Source organism: Schistocerca cancellata, chromosome 2, assembly GCF_023864275.1.
Source record: "Schistocerca cancellata isolate TAMUIC-IGC-003103 chromosome 2, iqSchCanc2.1, whole genome shotgun sequence".
NCBI classification, from domain to species: Eukaryota; Metazoa; Arthropoda; class Insecta; order Orthoptera; family Acrididae; genus Schistocerca; species Schistocerca cancellata.
This window is the reverse complement of record NC_064627.1, coordinates 445,634,668-445,662,153: the sequence shown is the minus strand read 5'-3', so window position 1 is coordinate 445,662,153 and position 27,486 is coordinate 445,634,668. Positions and strand designations below refer to the sequence as shown.

The 27,486-nt window shown below is 42.0% G+C and overlaps 1 protein-coding gene across 1 annotated transcript in view; it reads left to right on the top strand.

The window, feature by feature from the left end:
• Positions 1-21,776: 21,776 nt before the first annotated feature.
• The window catches only part of LOC126161926 (protein FAM43A), a 624,760-nt gene continuing 619,050 nt past the window's right edge, over positions 21,777-27,486 (top strand). Inside the window, exon 1 of the mRNA XM_049918099.1 lies at positions 21,777-21,919. The gene's annotated coding sequence lies outside the window, so the exon portion shown is untranslated. The remainder of the gene's footprint in view (positions 21,920-27,486) is intronic.

The window sequence follows — 27,486 nt, the reverse complement described above, 5'->3', positions numbered from 1 at the left end:
GGAACTTTGTTCTGTTTTAGTGATTTCGGCTGTTTCTCAACACCCCTGACCCTAATATCAATTTCACTCCCCTTTTAAATGGTGTGAAAATTAAATTGGAGTAATACTTCTGAGTTTTCCATTGTAAAGGAACGTTTGAAGACGGAGTTAAGCATTTCTGGTTTTGCCTTGCCACCCTCGACGTCCGTTCCTTTCTCGTCTGTGAGTGGCTATACACTAACTTTGGCGCTGTTAACAGACTTTATATACGACCAGAATTCTCTGAAAGGTCTCTAGACAATATTCCGCTACGGTAGTTATCGAACGCTTCACACGTTGTTCTCTTGACAACCAAATGCGCATCATTCATCACCTCTCTATCTGTAGCCCTATGCTATGTTTTACAAAAATGTTCAAATGTGTGCGAAATCCTATGGGACTTAATTGCTAAGGTCATCAGTCCCTAAGCTTACACACTACTTAACCTAAATTATCCTAAGGACAAACACACACACACCCATGCTCAAGGGAGGACTCGAACCTCCGCCGGGACCTATGTTTTACACCTATTATGCAGTACACTCTGTTTCTTTCGAAATTTCTTTACAGTGTGACCCTCAGAGATATCATGTTTAACTATATATGAAGGTAGTATCTGTTCCCGAAAGAACAGATACCATTGATGACCGTGCAGTTTCTCTAGAATGAAATGATAATTAAGTCGACACCCTAGCTGCATGTCCCCAATGATGTATATCAACGCCTGTTTCGCAGCTAGGGTGTCGACTTAATTATCATTTCATTCTAGAGAAGCTGCACGGTCATAAATGGCATCTGTTCTTTTGGGAACAGATACTACCTTCATATGTAGTTAAAATATGGCTACCCGGCCATTGACCTATTTGTGCGAACGCACACGCTATGCCCCAACTCGTACGAGACTTACAAGGGAACCTTCCCATAGCACCTCCCTCAGATTTAGTTATAATTTGGCACAGTGGACAGGCCTTGAAAAACTGAACTCAGATCAGTCGAGAAAACAGGAAGAGGTTGTGTGGAACTATGAAAAAATAAGTAAAATATACAAACTGAGTAGCCCATGGGCAACATAGGCAACATCAAGGATGATGTGGGCACTGGAGCGCCGTGGTCCCGTGGTTAGCATGAGCAGCTGCGGAACAAGAGGTCCTTGGTTCAAGTTTTCCCTCCAGTAAAAAGTTTAAATTTTTATTTTCAGACAGTTATCAGAGTTCAGGCACTCACACACAATCAATTTCGCTGTCCAAAATTCCAAGACATGTTAAGATTTGCTTGGACATATGCAGGATTTAACGGTCTACACACGGAAAAATTTGAAAACGTTAAAAACATATGTTTTGACAGAGCACAGGGAAAACAGTGCGACTGTGAAACTGTTGCATTCATTTGTTGCAGTTTATGTGACACACTCTTATGTTTTCATCACTTTTTTGGGAGTGATTATCACATCCACAAGAAAACCTAAACCGGGCAAGGTAGAAGAATCTTTTTACCCATTCGCCAAGTGTGCAAGTTAGGCGGGTCGACAACATATTCCTGTCATGTGACCCACATGCCGTCACCAGTATCGTATAGAATATATCAGACGTGTTTTCCCGGATCAAATGTTTTCGGTTCCCATTGGAGAGGCACGTCCTTTCGTCTACTAATCGCACGGTTTTGCGGTGCGGTCGCAAAACACAGACACTAAACTTATTACAGTGAACATAGACGTCAATGAACGAACGGACAGATCACGATGGGGAGGTTCCCTTGTTAGTAGACTAATCTGCCACGAGCAATGAGTGTGATGGGCAAACAGCCGTCACGGCAGCTCAGCGTGTTCGATCAGAGTGCTGCTACCCTATGTAATAAAAAAAAAAAAAAAAAAAAAAACCTGAGTGAACGGATCAACGGAGAACCTGACCGGGTGTCATCGAATGTCCGCCCCGAACGAATTCAGCGAACAATATAGAACAAAATGAGGTCAAAGACAAAAAAAAAAAGATGGATAGAGCGTCTGCCATGTCCGAGTTCAAGTCCCGGTCGGGGCACACATTTTCAATACCTCCCTAATGATGTATATTAACGCCTGAAACTTCCTGGCAGATTGAAACTATGTGCCGGACCGAGACTCGAACTCGGGACCTTTGCCTGGCGGAAGTAAAACTGTGAGAACGGGGCGTGAGTCGTGTCTGGGTAGCTCAGTTGGTAGAGCACTTGCTCGGTCCGGCACACAGTTTTATTCTGCCAGGAAGCTTCAAAGAAATGCAATTTACAAAACTGAGAACTATCCAGAACTGTCATTTAACAGCAGTGAACTTTGTAACTTTGAAGAACAACTAGTTAAAGAATAATGCCTAACAGTAATGGAGTAAAAGCATAATTTAAATGAATACTGACTAAATAATACTGTATAATAGTACATTTCTTATGTTTTGTGTACACTGCAAACTCTTCTCACATTTGGAAATTACGTAACAGTGCAGTGTAAAATTATTTATTCTTCGCCAAGTGAAAAATTATGAGCTTTACAGAAATAATGTACTATAACAGAAAATAAGTATTTATGAAAATTTGCATTTCTAAAATCAGTTAAGTTCGCATTACAGTGAGTAACGCAAAACTACCCATTATGCGAATTGTTTGCAAACATCAACTTTTACGTGCATGTGTTCTGTACAAATTATTCTGCTGGTTTTCTGTTTAACTTTAATTCATAGTATTAACTGAGTTTTTACATATGAGTACGAGTCAGTGGCTTCGGTTCTGCAATTCAATGATTAGTTCATAATTATAAATAATCAATAATCGTAAAATAATTTTTGCCCACATTTGCACAAACTATTTCTTACTTTTACCTCCTTCGTCAAAATTTCTTTCGATCGTTATCGAGCGAAAGTAGTCGCGCAGTAATGGTTGTCTGTAACTGCACGTCCACTTATCCGGACTTTCATTATTTTTAGAAAAAGATGCCTTTGCCAAATAACAGAAATGTTAGGCGTACGTGTCATTCAAAAATCCTAATTAACCGGAAGTGTAGGTTCCTGAAGTGCAACTCGCTGCCACCCGTTCTGCAGTCACCAAACTACAAACTGTCTGTTGTGATCTGTCGGTATGACGCTCCCATGTCCCTGATGTCAATGATTCGACCTTTCTCGAAGTCTGAAGCATCTCGAAAAGCTGCATCTGCATTTCCTCTGGACATGCTTTTTGCGACCTCTGCCGGAAAAGTTCCAGTAACGTAAATTCGATCGCTTACGTTCACAAGCACACTTTTGTTGCTTCACTAAAATGTGTACGAAGATTTACATCAGTTATCAGTGCTAGAGAACAGAAATATGCTTTGACTGAACAAGGATGGTGATGGAAAGTGATCGAAGCATTTTCAAAGGAAAGATCGCAGTATAGCTAGGCAATTTACAAAAATCGTAAGGAAACTGTATCTGGAGGGACAGGTGAAGATTTTAAAATAATTCTTCTCATACCAGGGCCAAGTCTCAATCGCTGAGCCTCCTGCACTGACCGTGGCCTCTGAAGGGTACACTGATGAGCAGTTTCGAGTGTGTCTGCTACCAGCCAATGTATTACGTGTCGGCTTCCGTATTTTGTTTACCTGATAATTCGGGTAATTCTTAGATATGTTATGCAGGTGGACAGCCCGCCAGCAATAGCTTAAAGCGTAGTTTTCCTAGGTCGGCGGACGAGAATTGCTGTACCTTCCGGCTGTCACCACATCATTAGGGAACGTACAAACAAGTGACCTGAGATTTTCTGTCGAGTCAGCTAATGAATACGACGACTAGTGGAAGACTCCAGCTAGAGGAAAACTACAGTTCAAGAAGGCCTTCTGCTGCCTCGAATGAAACAAAGTGGATCCTTGTTTGCAGAATTGCCGCCCGTCGCTACTTCATTTCCAGACCCGTAGTCGCCACTCATTGCCTCTGCACTTTGAAATAATATCTTGCATTTTTAACGAATATGTCCTGCGAATTGCACAACGGTTATTAAACACTGATCTTGCTTAGTAATAAAGTGTTTTGTCAGCCTGAAGTGCGTTTCTCACTTCTCACACGATTTATTGGGTCGATAATAACTCAGTACCTGAGACGATATTGATTACGTCAATACAAGTTTAAGTTTCGCTGTTTTGTGGAAATTTATTAATATTCCACTTATAGGAGCAGGGTTCAAGTGAAAATGGTTCAAATGGCTCTGAGCTCTATGGGACTTAACATCTATGGTCATCAGTCCCCTAGAACTTAGAACTACTTAAACCTAACTAACCTAAGGACATCACACAACACCCAGCCATCACGAGGCAGAGAAAATCCCTGACCCCGCCCGGAATCGAACCCGGGAACCCGGGCGCGGGAAGCGAGAATGCTACCGCACGACCACGAGCTGCGGGCTCAAGTGAAAATAAAGTAATTTACATTCTCCATAACACCCAACGCTCTCGCATACCACGCTCCCTATTTAATGCTCACATATCAACTCATTACTACACTATTCGGTGTAACACTGAAAGTTCTTGAAGTGAAACTGCTATATCAAGGTCATACTTTGCTATGTTTCGATTCGATAGTTTGATATCTCTGAGACAACTATGAAGAACTAGTATTGCTTCCTGCAAAAACTGGATTCACGCCAATGGAGACACGCCTGTTTTCTGAGAAAACCCTGTAAACCTTTCTTGTAATCAGAACACTTAAAAGATGAACTAAGAAAAATATAATGAAACATAATTTTCTCTTGTAATGTCTACTTCAAGTCAAATGCTAATAATCAGAAACGTTTCGAGCTTGTGTCATGAATACTGGTAGAGGAAAGGAGTCAAGTGTAACTTCCACGATCAGGAATCAGAATCATTCAGCCATATTTTTTTTAAACAGCTTTCATATAACATGTGTCTGGATGTAACTTAAGCGTTAATGATACCATTCACTGTTATTTCTACGATTTTTTCTCTGTTAATGACATGATTCCAAGTTTAATGGTGACCAACGGAAAAATGCTCCTATCGAAGCACCAGAAGTGTGAATATATTCCCGTTTATTTGAAAGACTCTGACCACAAACCGAGCGAGTTGACGCAGTAGTTACCACACTGGACTCGCATTCGGGAGGACGATAGTTCATACCTACGTCCGGCTATCCTGATTTAAGTTTTCCGTGATTTCCCTAAATCGCTTCAGGCAAATGCCGGGATGGTTCCTATGAAAGGACACGGCCGACTTCCTTCCCCATCCTTCACTAATCCGATGGGAGCGATGATCTCGTTGTTTGGTGTGTGGTCCCCCCCCCCCCTTTCCTCTTTCCCCCCCTCCCCTCCCGCCGCCGAATCAACAAACCATCTGAATAAAAATGGGGTACCAGTTGTCTCATTCTACCTTCCCAAGCACCTTTAAAAATTTTCCGAAATATTTTGGCGTTCGAACATATTCTCGCCTTTATTAACGTGCAACTCACCTCAAACTCCAATAACTTCTCCTAACGGTAACTTTCTCACAACCACTTGTTCGTGCTGTAAGTCACTCATGCCCATCCACTCCCAGTTGCCCTTTCTCACTCACTGATTCACTCCAACTGGTCGTCATTATCTCTTTGTGTCCCTCTGTCATTGTGTCCTGTGTCGCAGCCGCAGTCCTCTTCGTTCTGTCGAACTACTAAAATCCCCTCTCATTGTCACTGTCTCCCTCTTGCTCTGTTTTGCTGTTATATCTCATTCCTTCCTTACTACTACTACTGTCTCTTATTATTATCGTTAGCTATCTCTTCCTCGTTGTCATTGTCCTATATGCTGTCTACCATTATCACAGGTTCTCACCCATCCCCCCCCCTACTCTTTTCCTAGCACTTTTCCGTCACTGTCGACTATGTCCCATTACCATTGCGTCCCTCTCATTCTCTCACACTGCCAGTGTCTCCGCTCTTTCGGTAACGACTGTCTATTATCTTCCAGAAGACAACTTTTCCGTTTCTTCGCCATTACACAGTCTTCTTCTCTCTCAGCATAAAAAAGAGCGAGTATGTTCGCAGTCCAAAATTTTGCTGGAAATTTTTTAAAAGTGCTGAGGAAGTAAACTGAGGCATCTGGTACCCCATTTCGCAGTCTGAATCTTAGAGGAGGAACATATCCGAATTTTTTTACTCGGATAGGAGTATTTTTCCGCTGGTTCCCTTATTTTCCCTGCTGCAGCAGGGCATGTAACTCATGCAAAAGAAATGTACTGGTCAGTAACATTTTGGTAGTTTACTTATGTGAAACTGAAGTAATTCATAACTAATTTTACACCTCTAACACTATTTTACGTGCACAAAAATTTTGCTCGTGCTTCAGTACTAGAACATGGGATTCCCAGATGAGAACGGAGACACCTTACAGCATGTTTCTCCGTGCTACGTCACTTTACTAATTAAATTTTCGCCTCACACTGAAGTTACGTGCGTAGTTTACGTATACAAGTAGGGTAACTTTCAGCCTCTGTCTCGGAAACTGATTGAAGTATGAAGAAATTTTTCAAAGTTATTCGAGACTGGGATCTTAGAAAAACATCGAAAAAATTACAGCCATTTGTTGTGCATACACGTCATGCAATCATCAGCTGGGTTTTGGACTGCTGGTGACAGTGAAAACATAGAAAAAAAAACTTTTAAAGTTTTCGGAATATTCGTCCATGAATTGGTAGTGCCTCTGCAAGTCCCATTAAGCCCATCGTAGACCAAACGATTTGCTACATTTATCTCAGCAAGATGAAGTGTGCAATATGTCTACTTTGGCCCTGTGCTGTGTGATAGTGCCACTAAGACGATCCTTCCGTTGGGTATACAAATGGTCCAAGCCCAAGGGCTATCCAAAATACTTGACCCTACCTTTTCATGACCAATAGAACCCGGAGAATGAGGCGTTTTTATGCGTGACGTTTTGGAATATTACATCTGGCTGAGGGGTTCATAGGTCCTAGGAGACAAATAATATTTCACCTTCAATAGGACCGTGGTCGGCGTAGTAGTGTGTACAAACCAGCCTCTACGATGACTGGGCTGGTGTTTGATCTGGACTCCTATAAGCCTTTGTTTTTACCAGGCGGGTAATGTGGAATAACCATCACATTAAATTATTTCAGAATGAAAACATTCAGGCATTTGTACAGTGAAAAAAAAATCAGTGAAATTTTTCCAAACGTCCCCGCTTCCATATGCATTGTCTTAAATTTTCAGACTCGACGTTTTTCTATAATAATTCAGCTAAATTCCAAAACCTTAGAAACTATGTTAAAAATGATAGAATCGCTATCTGATTCATTTACATTTATTAGAGGATTTAACACATAGTAAAAGTATTTGCAACTTACACGAGAAAGCCGGTTTTTGATAAAAGTTTCTTTGTTGGTTTTAATGCAACAGTGAGATATTTTGAAGTAAGAATTTAAGAATGATTAATGGGTACATTCAGGTACGAGCATTACTCGTATATCTGAACATAAATTATTAATTAGTCAGGTGCCCATTATAGATCATCTTCTTCCCCTTGGTATTTATTCTGTATCTTTACGGCGTCGGCATGATTGGGATTTGGCAATCTCAAAGTCAAAAAACCCTTTCTTGTCACTCCCCCCCCCCCCGCCCCCCCCGCCTCACCCCCTCTGCCTACATGGGACGGATTATGTTTACCCTAACTGCCTGCACCTAGCGTTATCGTATGTGAATGTACACGAATGTTTTGCAAATACTTGCGAAGCCTGTAACTGAAGCGAAACTTGGATACTAGCCCGATATTCACCTAGTCGGATTTGGAAAACAGCCTAAAAACCACATCCAGGCTGGCTGGAACACCGACCCTCGTCGTTAATCTACCAGGCAGATTCGATCGGGGGCCAACACGCGTCCCCGAATCCTAACAACGATATGCTAACGGGTGCGGCCATCAGGGTGCGTAAGTACCTATTATAGACAAGCATTACAAATTTAGTGTACTTTGACGCAGCCGTATAGCCTACGTACTGATACAACACTTATGTCAGCCGTAGGGCTCCTAATTATGAGATCATTGGAAAAAATTGGAAATTAGTGGACCAAACTGCTGAGGTCATCGGTCCCTAGGCTTACACACTGCTTAATCTAACTTAAACTAACTTACGCTAAGGACAACACACACACACACACACACACACACACACACACACATTCCCAAGGGAGGACTCGAACCTCCGACGGGGGGAGCCGCGCGAACCGTGGCAAGGCGCCCTATACCACACGGCTACCCCGCGCGGCCAAGAGATCATTGTTCAACATGGCTGTTCTATCATAAATTTTTCCCTCAGTCACCAGTAGAAATAAGAAAAAAGGAAAGTAAAATGCAGTTTAACGACCCGTTGCAAACGAGGCCACTAAACACGGAGAATAAGTTGAATTCGAGAAAGGATATATCATCGTCAAATGATGCAACCCGTTATTTTAAAAATAGTCTACATTCCAGCACATCATATATTATTTCAAAAAGGAATTAACCGTTTCAGACGTAAGTAAAGTACACCAGTTGCACTCTTTTTAACACAGTTTTATAAATTATCTCGGCTGAAACACTTACGTATGTCATTTTAATTCTTTTTTATGTGTTAATATATGTTGAATGGCATATGAGTAGTTACTTACATGCCCACCAAGGGATTAGCTTTTATGTGCATGATGGTCCTCACTCAGATTTGTTGACAATGTGGTTTTCTCGACGTACTTGGAAGCGAACCATTGCTTCCTCCTTTTGGTATGACAGTACTGTATTTTATACGATTTAATGTTGCCTATATACAAACGGCTTTATTTTTAACTTTTAGCTTATTTTCATTGTTGTCCATCTTATAAACCTAATGACAGCTGGAGATGGACGACACTGGCAATATCTTGTTGAAATTATATGTGACTGTATGAGAAAGCAAACTGGTTTTATAGTTCGTTACCTCAATCGGTAAATGGGGGACTCTTACAGGCTCGCTTTGTTGTCTGTGCGTCTGTCTGTCTGTCTGTCTGTCTGTCTGTCCGTCTGTCCAGCTGTTCAGAGCTATTTCTCTCAGAAAGGAGTAGATGTATCTAGTTGAAATTTATGTCACATACTAGGTCCCTTGGCGGTATAAAACATCTAAACTTGTAAGTCAATGCACTCAAAAGATACGGCCATTCATGTCACATATTTTGAAACTAGAAAATCCGCTCATCAAATCCTACAGGGTACTTTCTGTTTGCCTAGGATCATGAAATTTGGCAGTAGACAAGTTTTGACAGTACAAGTAGAGGAAAAATCCTGACATTCTTAATTTACAATTACTTCACACAGAAGACTGCTTTCTCTCAGGAACGGATGGGCACAACAAATTCAAGTTTATGTCACATATCATCGTCCACGTCCCTTCAGCGGCGTAAAACATTTAAGCTTCTACATCACAGCCAATCAAAGGTACTGCTGTGTCACATATTCTGGCACTCGCAGACCCACTCATCAAACCCTACGGGATACTTCCCGTTGACATACAAGCTTGAAATTTGGCAAGAAGCTATGTTTCATAGACAAGTAAAGAAAAAGACAGTAAATTTGTTAAACCGTAATTTTATCAGATAAAAAATATCTTTTTGACATTAGAACATATACTGCATTCATAATCTACATCTACATCTACATTTATACTCCGCAAGCCACCCAACGGTGTGTGGCGGAGGGCACTTTACATGCCACTGTCATTACCTCCCTTTCCTGTCCCAGTCGCGTATGGGTCGCGGGAAGAACGACTGCCGGAAAGCCTCCGTGGGCGCTCGAATCTCTCTAATTTTACATTCGTGATCTCTTCTGGAAGTATAAGTAGAGGAAGCAATATATTCGATACCTCATCCAGAAAAGCACCCTCTCGAAACCTGGACAGCAAGCTACACCGCGATGCATAGCGCCTCTCTTGCCATTTGAGTTTGCTAAACATCTCCGTAACGCTATCATGCTTACCAAATAACCCTGTGCCGAAACGCGCCGCTCTTCTTTGGATCTTCTCTATCTCCTCCGTCAACCCGATCTGGTACGGATCCCACACTGATGAGCAATACTCAAGTTTAGGTCGAACGAGTGTTCTGTAAGCCACCTCCTTTGTTGATGGACTACATTTTCTAAGGACTCTCCCAATGAATCTCAACCTGGCACTCGCCTTACCAACAATTAATTTTATATGATCATTCCACTTCAAATCGTTTCGTACACATACTCCCAGATATTCTACAGAAGTAACTGCTACCAGTGTTTGTTCCGCTATCATATAGTCATACAACAAAGGATCCTTCTTTCTATGTATTCGCAATACATTACATTTGTCTATGTTAAGGATCCGTTGCCACTCCCTGCACCAAGTGCCTAGCCGCTGCTGCTCACATTCATAATAGAAAAATATTACAGCATGTAAAAGTAATATATAAGTTGCAGTCACGATTTAACGCCATCGGCCTTGGCGCAGTGCTAACCCCGATTCCCGTCAGAACACCGCAGTTAAGCGCTGTCGGGCTTGGCTGACACTTGGACGAGTTACTGTCCGGGACTGCAGAGTGCTGTTGGCAAGTGGGGTGCACTCAGTCCTTGTGAGGCCAACTGAGAAGTCGCTTCATTGAGAAGTAACGGCTCTATGTTACAAAAACTGACGACGGCCCCGAGAGCAATGTGCTGACTACATGCCCCTCCATATACTCATGCCGTGATGTCTATAGGCCGAGGATGACATGGCGGTCGGCCGGTTCCGTGGGGCCTTCCGATGCCAGTTCGGTAAGAGTTCAGTTCAGTCATGTTTTAGTAAAGAAATAAAATATATCGTATTAAATCTTCTCTCTCTGCATATATAATCTGAAGTCACCTGCTCGCTTCTTAGAATTCCCGGAATTAGAATTTTGCCGGGAATTCTAAGAAGCGAGCAGGTGACTTCAGATTATATATGCAGAGAGAGAAGATTTAATACGATATATATATATATATATATATATATATATATATATATATATATATATATATATATATATATATATATATATAGGGTGTTACAAAAAGGTACGGCCAAACTTTCAGGAAACATTCCTCACACACAAAGAAAGAAAATATGTTATGTGGACATGTGGCCGGAAACGCTTACTTCCATGTTAGAGCTCATTTTATTACTTCTCTTCAAATCACATTAATCATGGAATGGAAACACACAGCAACAGAACGTACCAGCGTGACTTCAAACACTTTGTTACAGGAAATTTTCAAAATGTCCTCCGTTAGCGAGGATACATGTATCCACCCTCCGTCGCATGGAATCCCTGATTCGCTGATGCAGCCCTGGAGGATGGAGTATTGTATCACAGCCGACCACAATACGAGCACGAAGAGTCTCTACATTTGATACCTGGGTTGCGTAGACAAGAGCTTTCAAATGCTCCCATAAATGAAAGTCGAGAGGGTTGAGGTCAGGAGAGCGTGGAGGCCATGGAATTGGTCCGCCTCTACCAATCCATCGGTCACTGAATCTGTTGTTGAGAAGCGTATGAACACTTCGACTGAAATGTACAGGACCTGCATCGTGCATGAACCACATGTTGTGTCGTACTTGTAAAGGCACATGTTCTAGCAGCACAGGTAGAGTATCCCGTATGAAATCATGATAACGTGCTTGAGCGTAGGTGGAAGAACTTGGGGCCCAATCAAGACATCACCAACAATGCCTTGATGCTAGTGCTGTAGAGCAATGAGTCGCATGTCAACACAAGCACTGAAGTCAACATTACCTTCCTTCAATTGGGCCAAATGGCGGTGAATCGAGGAGGTACAGTACTTACTGACGGAACTAAAATATATATATATATACTTACTTACTTATCGCGAACGGACCCAGAAGGATCACGCAAAGCTTTCTGACGTCGTTTCTTCCATACTTCTTTCATTAGTTCTCCATGTTTTCTTTTTCTTTCTTCTGTCCATTTTGTTCCTGGTCTCTTTAGTGCTTCCTTCTCCGACAATACAATCCACTTTTCCACCTTATTTCTAAAAGTTTTTCTATCTTTGACATCTTTAAGTTCAGTATTTGCTTTTTGTAAATCTAATTTTACTTGGCTAATCCATGGTGTTGTTGATTTGACTTTTTCTATGTAAGTGAGAATTCTGTTGGTGAGTCGTGTGGGGGGAAGTCTAGTGACATGTCCATAAAATTTTAATCTTCGCCTTCTTATGTCTGCTGCCAGGTTTGATATAGTTTCTGTGGTTCTTCTTGATTGTATCCGGTATCCTTCTTCTGTTAATTTTGGACCTAAAATCTTTCTCATAATTTTGCGTTCTTCTTTTAGTATTTTTTCTAAGTCACATTTTGTGTGGAGTGTGAGCGTTTCACTAGCATATAGTGCTGCTGGCTTAATTACTGCGCAGTAGTGTCTGATTTTTGTGTTCGAGGAGATGCATTTTTTATTGTATATTTCATGTGTCATACCATATGCTCTCTTCATTTTCTGTTGTCTGATCTTCTGTGCAACTTTCTCTCCTCCGGTTGGCTCCAAAATTTCACCTAGGTATTTAAAATGTTTTACTCTATTTATTTTTCCATATTTTGTGTTCAAACTGTGTATATGGAATTTCGTACAGAAAAATTCTGTCTTTTGAAACGAAATTTGTAAACCTACTTTATCCGCGCATTCCTTAAGGATCTCTATTTGTTTGGTGGCGATTTCTTCATCATCTGCAAGTATGGCCAAGTCGTCCGCGAATGCTAAAGAAGATACCTGCACGTTGTCTTTGTTTCTACCAAGATGGATTGGTTTCCAGTAGGATTGATTTTTTAATTCTTTTTCCCATTCCTTAATGACTCTATCCAGGACTATATTAAACAGAAGTGGAGATAGCCCGTCACCTTGACGTACTCCAGTTTTTATGAGAAAAGGTTCAGAGATTTCTCCCCTGAATTTAACTTTAGATACAGTGTCTGTCAGTGATTCTTTGATAAGCCTTAGTGTTTTGGAGTCAAGTCCAAGTTCCTCTAAAATGTTAAACAAAGATTGCCGGTCAATTGAGTCATAGGCTTTCTTAAAAATCTACAAATGTACAAATTATGGGGGCATTTCTAATTGCTTTGTGTTTTAATATTGTCTTTAAATTAAATATTTGTTCTATGCATGAGCGACCGGGGCGGAAGCCTGCTTGATAATCACCAATTTGGCGTTCCAGCTGCTCTTGTGTTCTTTTCAGCAGGCATGTTGAGAGAATTTTGTAGGTGACTTGTAAAAGTGAGATTCCCCTGTAGTTATTGACATTTGTTCTGTCTCCTTTTTTATGTAACGGGTGAATAAGGGCACATTTCCAATCCTCTGGTAATTTTTCTGTTTCCCATATTTTTGTTATTATTTTTGTGAGCTCTTGCAACGTCTTTGGTCCTAGGTTTTTTAATAGCTCTGCAACAATGCCATCTTCGCCAGATGTTCTATTATTTTTTAAGTTTTTAATGTGACATTTGATTTCTTCCTGTGTTGGTGGTAATGAATCCGGTTGAGCGTTGGCACTGATTTCTTTGGGAAACCTTAAACTAGGTTCTGGGCAATTTAGTAGGTTAGAAAAATATTGAGCCAATACTTGACAGTTTTCCTGGTTTGTTAGGGCTAATTTACCATCTGGTTTTCTGAAACATAAATTTTGAGGGATATATCCTCGTATTTTATCTGCGAGAGTTCTGTAGAAGTCTCTTGTATTATAGTTTTGGAAATTTTCTTCTATGGCATCCAGTTGTGCCTTTGTGTACTTCCTTTTTGCTTGCCTAATAGATTTTGAAACCTGTTTTCTAACCTCGTTAAATAAATGTAGACTTTCTTGTGATTTTTTACTGTTATATTCTTGAAATGCCTTTTTTCTCCTTTCCAACGCATTTTCACAGTCTGAATCCCACCAAGGGTGTTTGAATATCTTTTTCAAGGGAATAGTTTCCTTAGCTATTCGCGTGATTTTAGAATGAAATTCTTCCCATGTGTTTGCCTTTTCCTTCTCCCATTCATAATTAAGCTTGTTCAGAACCCTCAGTGCGCGAGTCCACTCGTACATGGCCAATTTGATTAAAAAAACATATTAACTGTCACTGTTGACTCCCGTGTGACTGCAAACGTTGCTCTTTATACCCAAGCATTTGCGTAAAGTAATTTAGGGACACCACGTAAAACCAAAATTTGGACGACTGAGTGAGGATTCAGTCATAGAGAAATGTGTGTTCTGTTTACGTCTGGAAGGTAATTTTGTGCACCGATACCGTCCGGTATGCGACTACTGGGAAAAGGTAGAACGACCAGAGGGAAGCTTTGTGGCTTTGAAACTGACTGGAGCGGCCGGTGGGGCCACGGTTCAAGACGCAAGGGGGGGGGGGGGGGGTTCCCCAGTGTACCGGGTTAGCAGGTAAGGGAGGCGCTTCAAGGTCGAAGCACCCTCCACCTGGGGCTCACAGTGGAAGCAGCACTAGCAGGGACAGTTTCAATAACAGCACTGGAGCGTTTCCTATACAAAACTTTTTGTGTTAGTATTTAGAAATCCGCCAACCGCGGAAGAAAATATGTGTTTGATTAGTAAATTCCTGTTATATCAACAGAGCGGGAATATTTAGTTAAAAATCTACACTCGGAAACTTCTTAGGGAAAATCTCATGTTTGGAGTCCTAAAAATTCTAAATAAACGCCGTTTCTCACTTAAACCATACACTCTCTGGCCAAAAGAATTCGGATACCCCTGCGTAACGCGAAATTGACCATCAGATTTTACGGAAGTCGGACCCGCCACTATAAAAGGAGACGGGAGTGTTGTGTTGTCAATACAGAAGCAGTAGCAGGAGGATGGGTCGGTCACGGGAACTCAATGAGTTCTAACGTGGACGAGTCACTGGATGTCACCTGACTAACAGATTTATTTGTGACATTTCAACCCTTCTAAAACTGGCCTAGCCGACTGTCGATCACGTGACTGTGAAGTGGAAAAGCGAAGGAACAACCAAATCTGAATCAAGACCAGGCAGCTTCTTGTACTCGCGGATAAGAACCGTCGAGCACTGCGGAGGGTGATTGTAAACAATGATTTGAAATCAGTGGAAGGAACCACTCGTGAGTTCCAAAGTGTTGCCAGCAGTCCAGCTAACATAATGAATGTACGTTGGGGATTAGAATGAATGGGCGTTGGGGATTAGAAAGAATGGGGTACGAAGGTCGAGCAGTTTCTTGTAAGCCACACATTTCATGATGCTAAGCGACGCTTGAGGTGGTGTCCACTGGACAGTAGATAACCGTAAACGAGTGATATGGAATGATGAATCAGATTATACCCTGTGGTAATCCGATGGAAGGTTTGGGTCGGGGGATTGCCTGGAGAACCTTATCTCCCATCATGTGTAATGCCAACTGAAGTATAGAAGGAAGTGCTGTTGCGCTATGAAAGTGTTTCTCATGGTTGTCTTGTGATCCCATTCTTGTGCTTACCAAAACGAGAAATGCGAAAGGTCATGAATACATTATACAACATTGTGTGCTGCGTACAGTGAAGGAACAGTTCCGAGACATTATTGTTTCCAGTCAGCATGGCAATGCACGCTGTGATAAAGCAAAACCTGTGACGCAAGTTTTGTGGGCAATAGCATTCCTGCCATGGGCAGGCCTGCCCAGAGTCCAACCTGATTCCAGTGTAACACCTTTAGGATGAGTTAGAACACAAACTTCACTCCGGACTCCATTGTTCTTCCTCTGGCTTCGGCTCTTACGGAAGAAGTGTCTGCCTTTCCTGCAAAGAAATTTAGACACCACATTGAAAGTGTCCACAACAGAGTTCAAGCCTACATAAAAGTGAAGGTTGGACACGCCGCACATTAATGTCTGATAATAGGAGTCCGGTACTTTTGATAAGACAGTGCGTATCGTGTGGACATAGGAGGCGGGAGAGACTTAACAGGGCAAGAAAACGGTCACCAACTTAAGGAAACTGAAATATACTGAGCGAAAGCTCGGACGCCGAACGTAAGCTAATTGATCATTGTGTTTTCCTGCCAACAATGTTTGTTTGTATATTTCTTCAACTTATTATTCCCTTTTCACATTCATAGGCCTATATCAAACACATATTATTGTTTCCATCTTGACTTTCTTTTGTAATCACCTCCTCTTTTGTCGTGTTGACTTTCATTCTATCCTGTTATTTCTTGTCTTCTAATAAATTAGTCGCAGTAGTTTCTTTTATTTTGCATTACCATTGCTGACAAGGTTTCTACAATACTTCCGACTGAAGCTCACAATCAGTGTCACACACATATTACATTACTATAGTCTACCAGTGTGCCTTTATCGCTACTGCAGACATCCTCGCTTTTGTCATCACATTACCTAAATTTTTCCGTAATTGTACTTGTGTAAATCCCACCGATTCCTATTCGTTTTTTAGCTAAACTTTGCTGACTCTCTCTGCAGGCGATCTAATACAAGCATAATGATCTCATTTGGTCGTGTATCAAACAGCATGTTGGTTGCTTTTGTTAACGTAAACAGAGGCAATGGAAGACGAGGGTCTGTTAAACAGAAGGCAAGAAGATACACACGCCAGTCGAGAGTGGTGCATTGTGATTTAGCCCTGATTTTCTCGGTGGTGGAAATAGAAAACAGCAGGAATGTAACCACAAGAATGAGTTACTCTTAAATCTTAGCTGTGCAAAAGCTCAGAAGTTTCTAAGAATTAGGTGGAACGCAAAAACATTTGTTTATTCCTTGTGTAGCTTATAGCTCTTTCGATTAGTTCCATGCTTTCCACCGCTTCTTACCTTGCACTAATGTTTTCGTCTCACCTTACGAAACAGCACAATGATTAAGAGACATAGATTGGCATACATTTGACATGAACTGAATTTAAATCCTTATACGGCTATCCAGATTTGGGGGGTGGGTTCTTCACGAAGATTTATATCTAGATTCGGACTTTCGATTAAAATCTACGTTTACCACTATGCTGTCGCGCTTCCTGTACAAATCTGTGTCAAAACGACCTGCTCTCCAATGTATATTTTCTTCTACCGGTCTGTGTTGTTTATAATGCCAGGGAAAATTTAATTTCCTTAGATTCTTCCAGTGAGTCTCACTCTTCATTTCCTTTAATAAGTTTTACGTTGTCGCTTCAGGCTCACATTCCTCGATATTTTACGACTGTTTCTGTTACCACTAACTGAACACCTCCAATCGTTTGAGAAACAATAAATTTTTCATCTATTTATGCATATTATAGCAGCTGATTTTCGGTGCTTCTGGGCAACATTTGTACCCTAATTACCCGTAATGCGCTACAACTCATTGTGTTAATGGTTCACTACCACTTCCTGCACCAAGCACCAACCATCTGTAAGTCTTCTTGCATATCGCGGCGATTTATCAGAGAGACAACTCACATGTATACAATAGCAACATTGGAGAACAGCCTCGCGAAGTTTTCGATGTTATTCACCTTATCATTTATGTATACAGAAAATAATAACGGCTCCATAACAATTTTATGACGCCGTTTTCACAAATGACATTTCGTCCCGGTGCTGAGCTGCATTTCTTCACTTCAACAACAACTGGATAGCACAGCTATTACCTACTAACCTTCCATCAATCACAGTCAATACCAACAATTCGGAATCCAGAAACAAGTCGCACGGTTACTCTCACCATACGTATAACGTCTCCAAATGAAACCAGAGAAGCTGACGGATGTTGAAAACAATTCGTTTTTCCTTGTGGCTAGAAAATACTACTACAGAAGAAGAAATAACAAACAACGAACTGTGCGTACAGAAAGTAACCTACCTGAGCATCCAGTTCAACAATTCTGGACGTAGCCTCATTTGGCGAGAGATACGATCTCGTACTGCACCCAGAAAAATGGTCAAAAGTGACCGTTTTGGTGGTCCACGTGTTAGGCGTAATGTTGCATGGACATACTGACCTCCAAGTGTTTGGGGTAGACGGAACACTCACTGGTCAACGTCATTCTGATACTTGTCTCCTTCCCCATCTGCATCTTTTCAGGTGTGCATCGGGCCCCGACTTCATTTTTATGGATGGCAATACACAACCGCTTAGAATAGCGCAAGTAGATGAGTTCTTGGTTCGAGAAGACATTCGGTGAATGGACTTAAATCTCACTGGGCGCTTGTGGGATGCCCTGGGAGCCATACTGCAGCAACGTCCACATGCACCAACGACCGTCTGCAGCTGTCAGCTCCGCTGGTGGAGGAGAGGAACCTCCCACCACAAGAACTGCTCACCAGTCTCGAGGACAGCGCGGGACCAAACAGAAGAGCTAACGTTGCCATCCGTGGAGGTCACACACTCTGTTAAGAACCGTGTCCCGCCTGTTGTAATGTTCACGGGACTGTCCTGAACTACGGTGACTTCAGTGTAATTATCGTCTTTGTAGTGTACTATTGCAAGTCTACATTACTTCAAGGGGAGGTCGAGCACATACTACAACACACACACAAATTATTAATATATTAAAACTTGAACATGGCAAATTTTGGAAATAATTATTCTCCTCGCCGATGACGTGTACTTTATACTGACACTAACAAGTATAAGTTCAGCTCTTCCTTCATTGCAGAGTGATAGTTTCACATCAGAGTACAATTGTCTATAAATGAATAACTGTTCTATTAGCACGCTGCCGGATCTGTACTAAGAAGACACCGTCATCATAAGAGATGATTACAAGTTTTCGCTGAATACATAGTGACTGGACTGAACGGCATCCCGCTCGGGCGTGAATAACTTCCCGGCTGCGGCGTATGGAAACAAAAGGGGACGTGTCTGCGCCGATGTCTCTGATTCGTCATTGGTGTGTCTGGCAGACAGTCTTTACTTGCGGTGCCGTTGGGAGGTACCAACTTTTGCTTGAGGCCTCGCTTTGAGGACGACGCCACAATCGTTAGTTAACAACGTCATTTCTAGGCGTCTCACTGTGAGTTTCTTTCAGTTACCTTCTGTACTATAGTGCAGCAGTTCAATCTGTGGAAACTTTCATCGAGCTACATTGCTTAGCAGTGACATAATATGCGAAAGTTACTTTCGTCCTTAGGTTTTGCGCCGCTGTGTATTAATTCACATTTTCAGTGGCATGAGAAATAAATTGGGGCAGTTCTCCTGTGTAATTTTGGCAAGCATTTCAGCTTTTGTTTGTTCCCTCATTTTCAGTTCTTGTTTCGTCCGTCAGGTCTGGACACTAACTTTGGTACTACTATCAGCCTGTACATTCGACCGTAATTTCTTTGGGTTTGTGTGAAAGGCCTTCCGACAATAACTTGCTACGGTATCTTCGTGCATTGCTTCCTTGATAGCTAAAAGCGTTTCATTCGGTATCTCTGCTGTGGTATATCGAGAGGTTGTAACAATGAAAAATTGTACTGAAATGAAATGCAGGAGGATCTGCAGCGAATTGACGCATGGTGCAGGGAATGGCAATTGAATCTCAATATAGACAAGTGTAATGTGCTGCGAATACATAGAAAGATAGATCCCTTATCATTTAGCTACAAAATAGCAGGTCAGCAACTGGAAGCAGTTAATTCCATAAATTATCTGGGAGTACGCATTAGGAGTGATTTAAAATGGAATGATCATATAAAGTTGATCGTCGGTAAAGCAGATGCCAGACTGAGATTCATTGGAAGAATCCTAAGGAAACGCAATCCGAAAACAAAGGAAGTAGGTTACAGTACGCTTGTTCACCCACTGCTTGAATACTGCTCAGCAGTGTGGGATCCGTACCAGATAGGGTTGATAGAAGAGATAGAGAAGATCCAACGGGGAGCAGCACGCTTCGTTACAGGATCATTTAGGAATCGCGAAAGCGTTACGGAGATGACAGATAAACTCCAGTGGAAGTCTCTGCAGGAGAGACGCTCAGTAGCTCGGTACGGGCTTTTGTTGAAGTTTCGAGAACATACCTTCACCGAAGAGTCCAGCAATATATTGCTCCCTCCTACGTATATCTCGCGAAGAGACCATGAGGATAAAATCAGAGATTAGAGCCCACACAGAAGCATACCGACAATCCTTCTTTCCACGAACAATACGAGACTGGAATAGATGGGAGAACCGATAGAGGTACTCAAGGTACCCTCCGCCACACACCGTCAGGTGGCTTGCGGAGTATGGATGTAGAGATCTATAACCCTCTGCTTTGTTTCACACTTATTATGCGTTTCTTTAGGGGTTTCTTCACAGCGACTGTCACGGAGAGTCCGTCCCATCACGAACTGTTCTACTGGATTCGTATCAATCCAGTGCATGCTCATATATTCTTTTAAATTTGAGCCATAGTTCGTCTTCATACTCCTGTTCTGAGTTAAAGGTTTCAATTTACTCACTGAGGTACATGTTACAGAGTTTCTCTAGCAAATAAATCTTTCTGTTTCTTTTAGTTGCCCTTTCTACTTTGGAAATCGTGTATGCTACAAGTGCCTCCTGGTCATTGATACCAGCTTCGATGCAGACAACTTCAAAGAGGTCATGCCTATTTGTTACCATGAGGTCCAATATATTTCCATCACGAGAGGGCATCCGAACTGTCTTTTCTAACTAGTTTTCAGAAAAGGTATTTACTAATGTTCGACAGCATTTGTTATCACGGTTACCAGCAACAGACAGAGCGAGATGGCGCAGTGGTTAGCACACTATACTCGCATTTGGAAGGATGTCGATTCAAACCCGCGTCCGGCCATCGCGATTTAGGTTTTCCGTGATTGCCCTAAATCGCTTCAGGCAAATGCCGTGATGGTTCCTTTGAAAAGGCTCGACCGACTTTCTCTCCATCCCTCCCTAATCCGTTGGGACCGATGATCTCGCTGTTTGGTCCCCTCCCGAGAATCACCCAACCAACCTTACCGGCAACAGAAGTGTAATTATTCGAGTGATAGAATGTTGGATGATTAAAGTATCCTCCGATGATTACAATATGGCTGGGGAACTTACGTACTTGCGAAGTGAGGTTTTCTCTCTGTTTTACTGTGACGCATACCCTGCTAATTTTGTTTAGCACCTGCTCACTTAGTTTCTTGTTTCTTCATTTAGTTACAGCTTGCCCTAACTTTTCGCTTTGGAAAGCGTTCTTCTGGGTACAGAAGGTCGTTTAAATGTTATCATTACTCAGTAAATCTTAAGTAGGCGGCTTTCAAGCGTAATTCTCCGTCGTCTGAAAGAAGAACATATCTCCTGAAGTGCTGTGACGTGCTATTCGACAATTTTCGAAAAAATGTAAGTATGATACCCATTTTGTGTGATTATTTTGGCACTAGTTTCGTAGGTACAACAGAGGAAGCAGTGCATGATCAGAAAGCCCGTCGAGCGCACACATTAAATTTATTGTATGCAAATCCAAAGATTCAATCTGCGTTAGCGATACGTATTTTAGTTAATAGCACTAATTCTTGAGAATTATTTTCCTTTAATTGGGAGCCTTTTTTTCGTACTGTTGAAAATATTTTGCTTCATTCTTTTCTCTAGAGGTATTTAATAAGCTTCACTTTCATTTCCTTGTTAAAATTTCATTAACGTAACGCTTCTAGCAGTTGAGCATTAAAAACATCAAAGGAACGCCGTGCGGCAGCGAAGCGGCATGGCGCTCCGCAGTCGCCGACCGAGCGGCCCGCTGACACCTGTTTCCCCACGGACTCGCCCGAGCGTTTCCGACTCAGCACGAAGCAGCGTCCAGTCGGCTGCGAGCGCGGTTGTTGGGTAGTCTTGTCGCAACTAGCGTGCGGTTAGGTTGTGCTGTCGGATCCGTCTGTGACGTGTGTGTTTGTGCGAGTGTTCTGTTCCGTTTGTCAACGACGATGCTGAGGCTGCTGCTCCGGGATAGTGCATCACTACGGCGCCTCCGGTATGACTGAGGGGTAAGTGCTGATGATTACGAGCGGCAACTGGAGCCGTGAAAAGGTGCGCGGTACCTGTAAGACACTTGATGGCTCAAGTTTCTCTGGAGACCACGGGACCGCTGGTCTTGCAGTAGGGAGCTAGGTCTATTCGGAATCTTGTAGGTGTTCTGGACGACACTCGGGAAGTTGATTTGCTCTAGAAAAGTATTTCCGACTTTTCGTAGATTCCTGTTTGCTGAATCGCTCCCGGAAATCGTGTGATGTCTCAGCGTCTTCTTGTACATGAAAGAAAAGACAATACGATTGTTTACCCGATAGTGTGATCCGTGCTGGTGGGGTAAGAAAAGGTGACGAACGCTGTGTTAACGTTTCCGTTATGAATTCGCGATAATTTAATGTGTTGAGCATAAGGCTGTGCATTAATTTTGTCGTCTGATCTAGTAGATACGCTGATTCAAATGATTGTGCCGGATAAAGAAACTTTAGAAGCACTTTAAACGTAAGGAAAACGAATTGACGGGCGTAAACAGAGCTGTGAAGCTGTGTGATTTATGCACATGGAAGACAGAGATTTGTGGCTTTGTAAGAGAAATCAAAGACAAGTTGTTCCTACCATTATCTGTATACGAGGTCGTTGTTTACGAACGCCAAAAGATATTGACCTATATTCGCCTGTCTGGAACGGAATGTTTCTACTCTTCGTATTGGGTCTTATCAGTGTTGAACGTTCGTGCCGTTTCAAAACTTCGTGCCGAAACGGAGTTATTCTTCTGAACGAGAGGAATAAATGACGCGTTGGAGTGTAGAGTTGGTAACGAATACTTGTACTGATGAGTGCTTGACAGGTGAAATCTTTCGATTTTTCGTAATAGGTTGTAAATATGGTTCAGGGACGTCGCAATAAAGTTTTATCAACGTGGTATTTTGACGTAAATTGTCGGCTTGACATTCTGGAGACACGTTTTGTTTTTTTATCCACTAGCTGCTACGCGATGGATTTTAAATATTGTTTACTTTTGTTGGATGCCTGAGCGTATGCGCAGCCTGTAATAGTATCCAGAGTTGTGCAATGAGCTTATTGTGTAAACGTATAAACCGCCGATTACGCAACTGAATGCAATTTTCGTGAGCCTAGAAAAAGTGCATGTTGCCAGTGTGTAGCAAATTACTGGCGTGTATTTCAAGGGTGACGGTGGTTCTGTGCAGAGTCTGTGATACGTATTTATTGATTTACGAAAATGATGCATTTCTGTCAATGAAAATATTTGTAGTAATCATAAAAGTAAACGGTTAGACGAGTGATACTGTAGGGTTTACCATGTCCTCGCAGGTACACCATTGTTTTCGGAGCTCAGCACTGGCCCCGACATTTTCCCCGTAGGTGGCTGTTGGCGGCAGCAGCAGGTGTCTGATTGCTCCCTGCCCTGTGCCGTGTTCTCCGCGCGGTCCCTCAGACTCGGAGGGACGGACGTCCTTGCGCGGCCTAGCGCCACACGGCACGCCCAGCCGCCCACGCACTCGGCTCGCCCGGGGTGGCGTAGGCTGGCCTCGCTGCGCTACCTGCCCTGCGAGCGAGCAAAGTTATTCAGCTTCATTTCAGGCGGGAGGACTGTACGGAAATGCGTCAGTCGCACACATCCGCAGTGTAGAGGCCACGATGTACAGTGTATGATGAAGGGGATGAAGTGCACTTCGCTGTCGCCGCCTCTTACGTTGCGTGCTGAAGTTGGCAAATCCTTTGACATTGATCGTTGCCAATCGGGTAATACTAGACGGTAGCCAATGAGCATCACTGAATCTAATGATTTCTTTCATCTACGTCTATACCCTGCGAACTAGTGTGAAGTGAATGGCAGAGGGTACGTCCCACTGTACCAATTATTAGGGCTTTTTTCCGTTCGATTCACGTATGGAGCGCGGGAATAATGATTGTTTAATGCCTTCGTGCGTGCTGTAATTAATACACACTACCGCTCATTAATTTCAAAACACCCTGGTATTTCAGATTTACAGCACAAATCAAACGTTATTTCTCGCAAAATACAATTATATTAACTTCCACTATATAATACAATCACAATAATATTTTACTTTCATCAAAGAATCCTCCTTTGGGTTTAATGACTGCCTCACAAACTCGAGGCATACGGTAAATCATATTTGTAGGTATCGTGAATCTATGAGATTCCGCACATCCTTAACAAAATTCCAGAGATGTTCGTTGCTGGATATATTAACTTCCCTACTACGTCTGTCCACTTCATCCCAGACCATTTCAATGAGGTTACAATCGGGACTTTCGGACGGCCGTACCAAACCATTCAGTACTTTCTATTTTTTCTTTAATGCAATGTAGTTCGTACAGTATGCCGACCGATGTTTTGGGTCATTACGCTGTTGTAAGGTGAACCCTTCCCCTATTAAGCGCAATACACTTCGTACTGAAGTATGTGGTGGTACTCCATCCATCCATACACCTTTCCATGCATTTTAAAATATCAACTCCATCTCCGGCAAAACATCCCCAAACCATAATAGAACCTCCACCGTGTTTAACTGTAGGTAGAAAACACTGCTGGTCTTCTTTCCCCTACAAATCGGCGAACGAATATTCTCCTTCTGGTTCCAAAAATCTCGAACTTAGATTCATCCGTGAATAACACGTTCGTCCACTCTTCCGATGCCCAGTTACGATGTTTTCTAGTCCATTCAAGTCTCTTCTGTTTATTTATGTGCCTTGGGAGTTTTCTTGCTGTGACACATCGTTTCAAGACGGCTTCAGTCAGTCTTCTTTTTACTGTTGCAACAGGTATTATCTTGTTCATTTTTACCAGTTCTGCACGAATTTGGGGCGCTGTTTTGAATCTATTTCTCTTACTGATACTTCTGATATATTTATCATCACTTTTAGTTGTTTTACGAGATCGTTCTGGTCGCGGTATGTCCTTATTACTAAGTGTTCTCTTCTGGCGGTGACTGGTGTATTGCACTCCGCCCATAGACACACTACACAGTTTCGCAATTTGGCGAATAGATAAACCTGCTTGGCTAAGTGCTACAATTGCAGCACGTTTTTCTATGGGTATCTCCACTCGAGGAGCCGTGCTAGCGTTGTGCACATTTAAATGTCACGAAGGAACTGACTTGCAGAAACCACATGTTATGTATCGTAGCAATGCTTGCCGTTCGCTGCGGACATCACATCACTACAAGGAAAAACACAGGTGGACCAAATGCGGCATCCGTTGGCAATAAGGTGAACAAACATATCAGATAGGTACATAACGTTTATGTACACAACATTGTTTGTTGGGTACTATTGTATCTCGATTACCACAAACAAAAATCACGAAATGTGTAAAACTGTTGTACTGTTCCTTTCTACCTCAACCGTACCCACGGTATTAAACCTTATATACGGAGAACTAGATGTCATTTATTGGGAGTATTGAAATTAATGAGCGGTAGTGTAATCTTATTCGCACGATCCCTGTGTGAGCGAGACGTTGGGGTTTCTTGAAATTTTGTAAGTAGGCTTTCTGTGGATAGTTTACGTCTATCTTCAAGAGTCTCCCACTTCAGTTTCTTCAGCATTTTTGTGACACTCTCCCACGGGTCAAACGAACCTGGGACCTAGCGTGCTGTCATTCAACATCCTCTGTTAGTCCCATTTGGTGGGAACGGGTAACACGAGTGATTTGTAAGTAGCCTCCTTTTGTAGAATGTTTACGTTTCCCTAATATTCTGTGAATAAACCGAAGTCTACCACATGCTTTACCCACTACAGAGCCTATGTAATCATTCCATTTCAAATCCCTGCATATTGTTACACGCAGATATCCGTATGAGTTTGCAGACTCCAATTGTGACTCGCTAATATTCACAGGATACTACGTTTTTTCGTTTTGTGAAGTGTACAGTCTTACATTTCTGAACATTTAAACCAAGCTACAATCTTTGCATCACTTAGAAATCTTATCAGGATCTGACTGAATACTTATAGCAGCTTCTTTCAGAGACCGCTGCACTATAGACAACTGGATCCTCTGCAAAAAGTCTAAAGTTACTATTAAATTGTCCGCAAGGTCATTAATAAACGCAAACAGCAAGGCTCCTAACACACTTCCTTCTGGCACATCCGAAGTTCCTTCTGCATCTGTCGATGACTATCCACCCAAGATTACATGCTGCGTCTTACTACCAAAAAATGCTCAATCCCGTTACGAATTTCACTTGATACCCCATATGGTCGCACTTTGGACAAAAAAGCGTAGATGTGGTACGGGATTGAATGCTTCTCGCTAATGTAAAGGATACTGGACGGTGGTTTTGGTGAGCACTTCCATACTTCATGTAGACGAATGTGATCAGTGCTTCCTTTCAACTGCTGCGCACGTTTTTTTTTGTTCGAAGCATCTACAATAGATTATATTCAGAAGAAGGGTTAATTCAGCCGCAAATTCAGTACAGAATCTGATAGGAATTCCATCTGACCCTGGAGCTTTGTTCAGTCGTTACGCAACGTGTCACCTGCACGCAAGGCAACAGCCGTCGACATTTATAAGCACGTTTTTACCGGCGAAGAGTTCTAAAATTATGTACCACCTTCAGATAGGCGATCAGATTCAAACGCAAATGCTTCTTTACTACATTTCCTTTCTCTTTCTTATCTCTTACGGTGTATTTTGGGGCTCATCTGTGCAGTCACCAAGAGCCTAAATCTTAGTTGTTTGATGTGCCTTCAGTAGATGACGTTCCAATGCCACGCAGTGAACTTTCTCGATGTTTTCGTTTCTTTTTGCAGTTTTCGCACGTTCTTCAATTGAATTGTTTTCAAAAGCATTACAGCACGTTTTATTCCAGTTACTCATTTGTTTACTGTAAAATGAAGTGACATGAACCTTCATCATGTCTTAGCCAGATTCCATCGCAATAATGCATCCAGATCCAACCATGTTCTGATGGCTATTCCAGTTTATGCATTTGAACGAAACATGTACAGCACTAAAAAACCATACGAACACAATTATGCACGTTAATGGATTCTTCCATTTCTTCTTAGTAGAACAGTTTCATGCTAAATGGTGCAAATGAAAAAAATTGTGTTCTGTTTGAATAATATTTATTGCAAACTGGTTTTCAGTCTAACAGTTCATCAAGTAATATTACCTGAGATGGATTAATAAGGTGAAAACCCTTTTTAACAAATAAATATTATAGGAACGAAACATAATTTGCTTTTCGCCCTTTGAAGAAAATTATTCTGAAGGTCCGCGTCGTTTGCATTATTACTCACGATGTACCATGTCACATCAGAGTCAGACTTGTAATTTTTTTTACCATAACCTCCTAATTACAGAAACTAGATCGTTAGACACACAAGGTTTTCCGTTTCTTAATGATCCCAGTGTGTCTTATCGCCTATTCTCCTGCGGTAAATACTTCTAGAGCCTTTGTTGCGGTACGTGTTGGAAATCTAAATAATAGAGCGTTCTTGTGCGCTTTGTCGAATGTCCCTCAATGCTCTCATGCCAATGAAATAAAATCCTGAAACGTGGGCCACAAGAGTATCTTGTGAGATTACC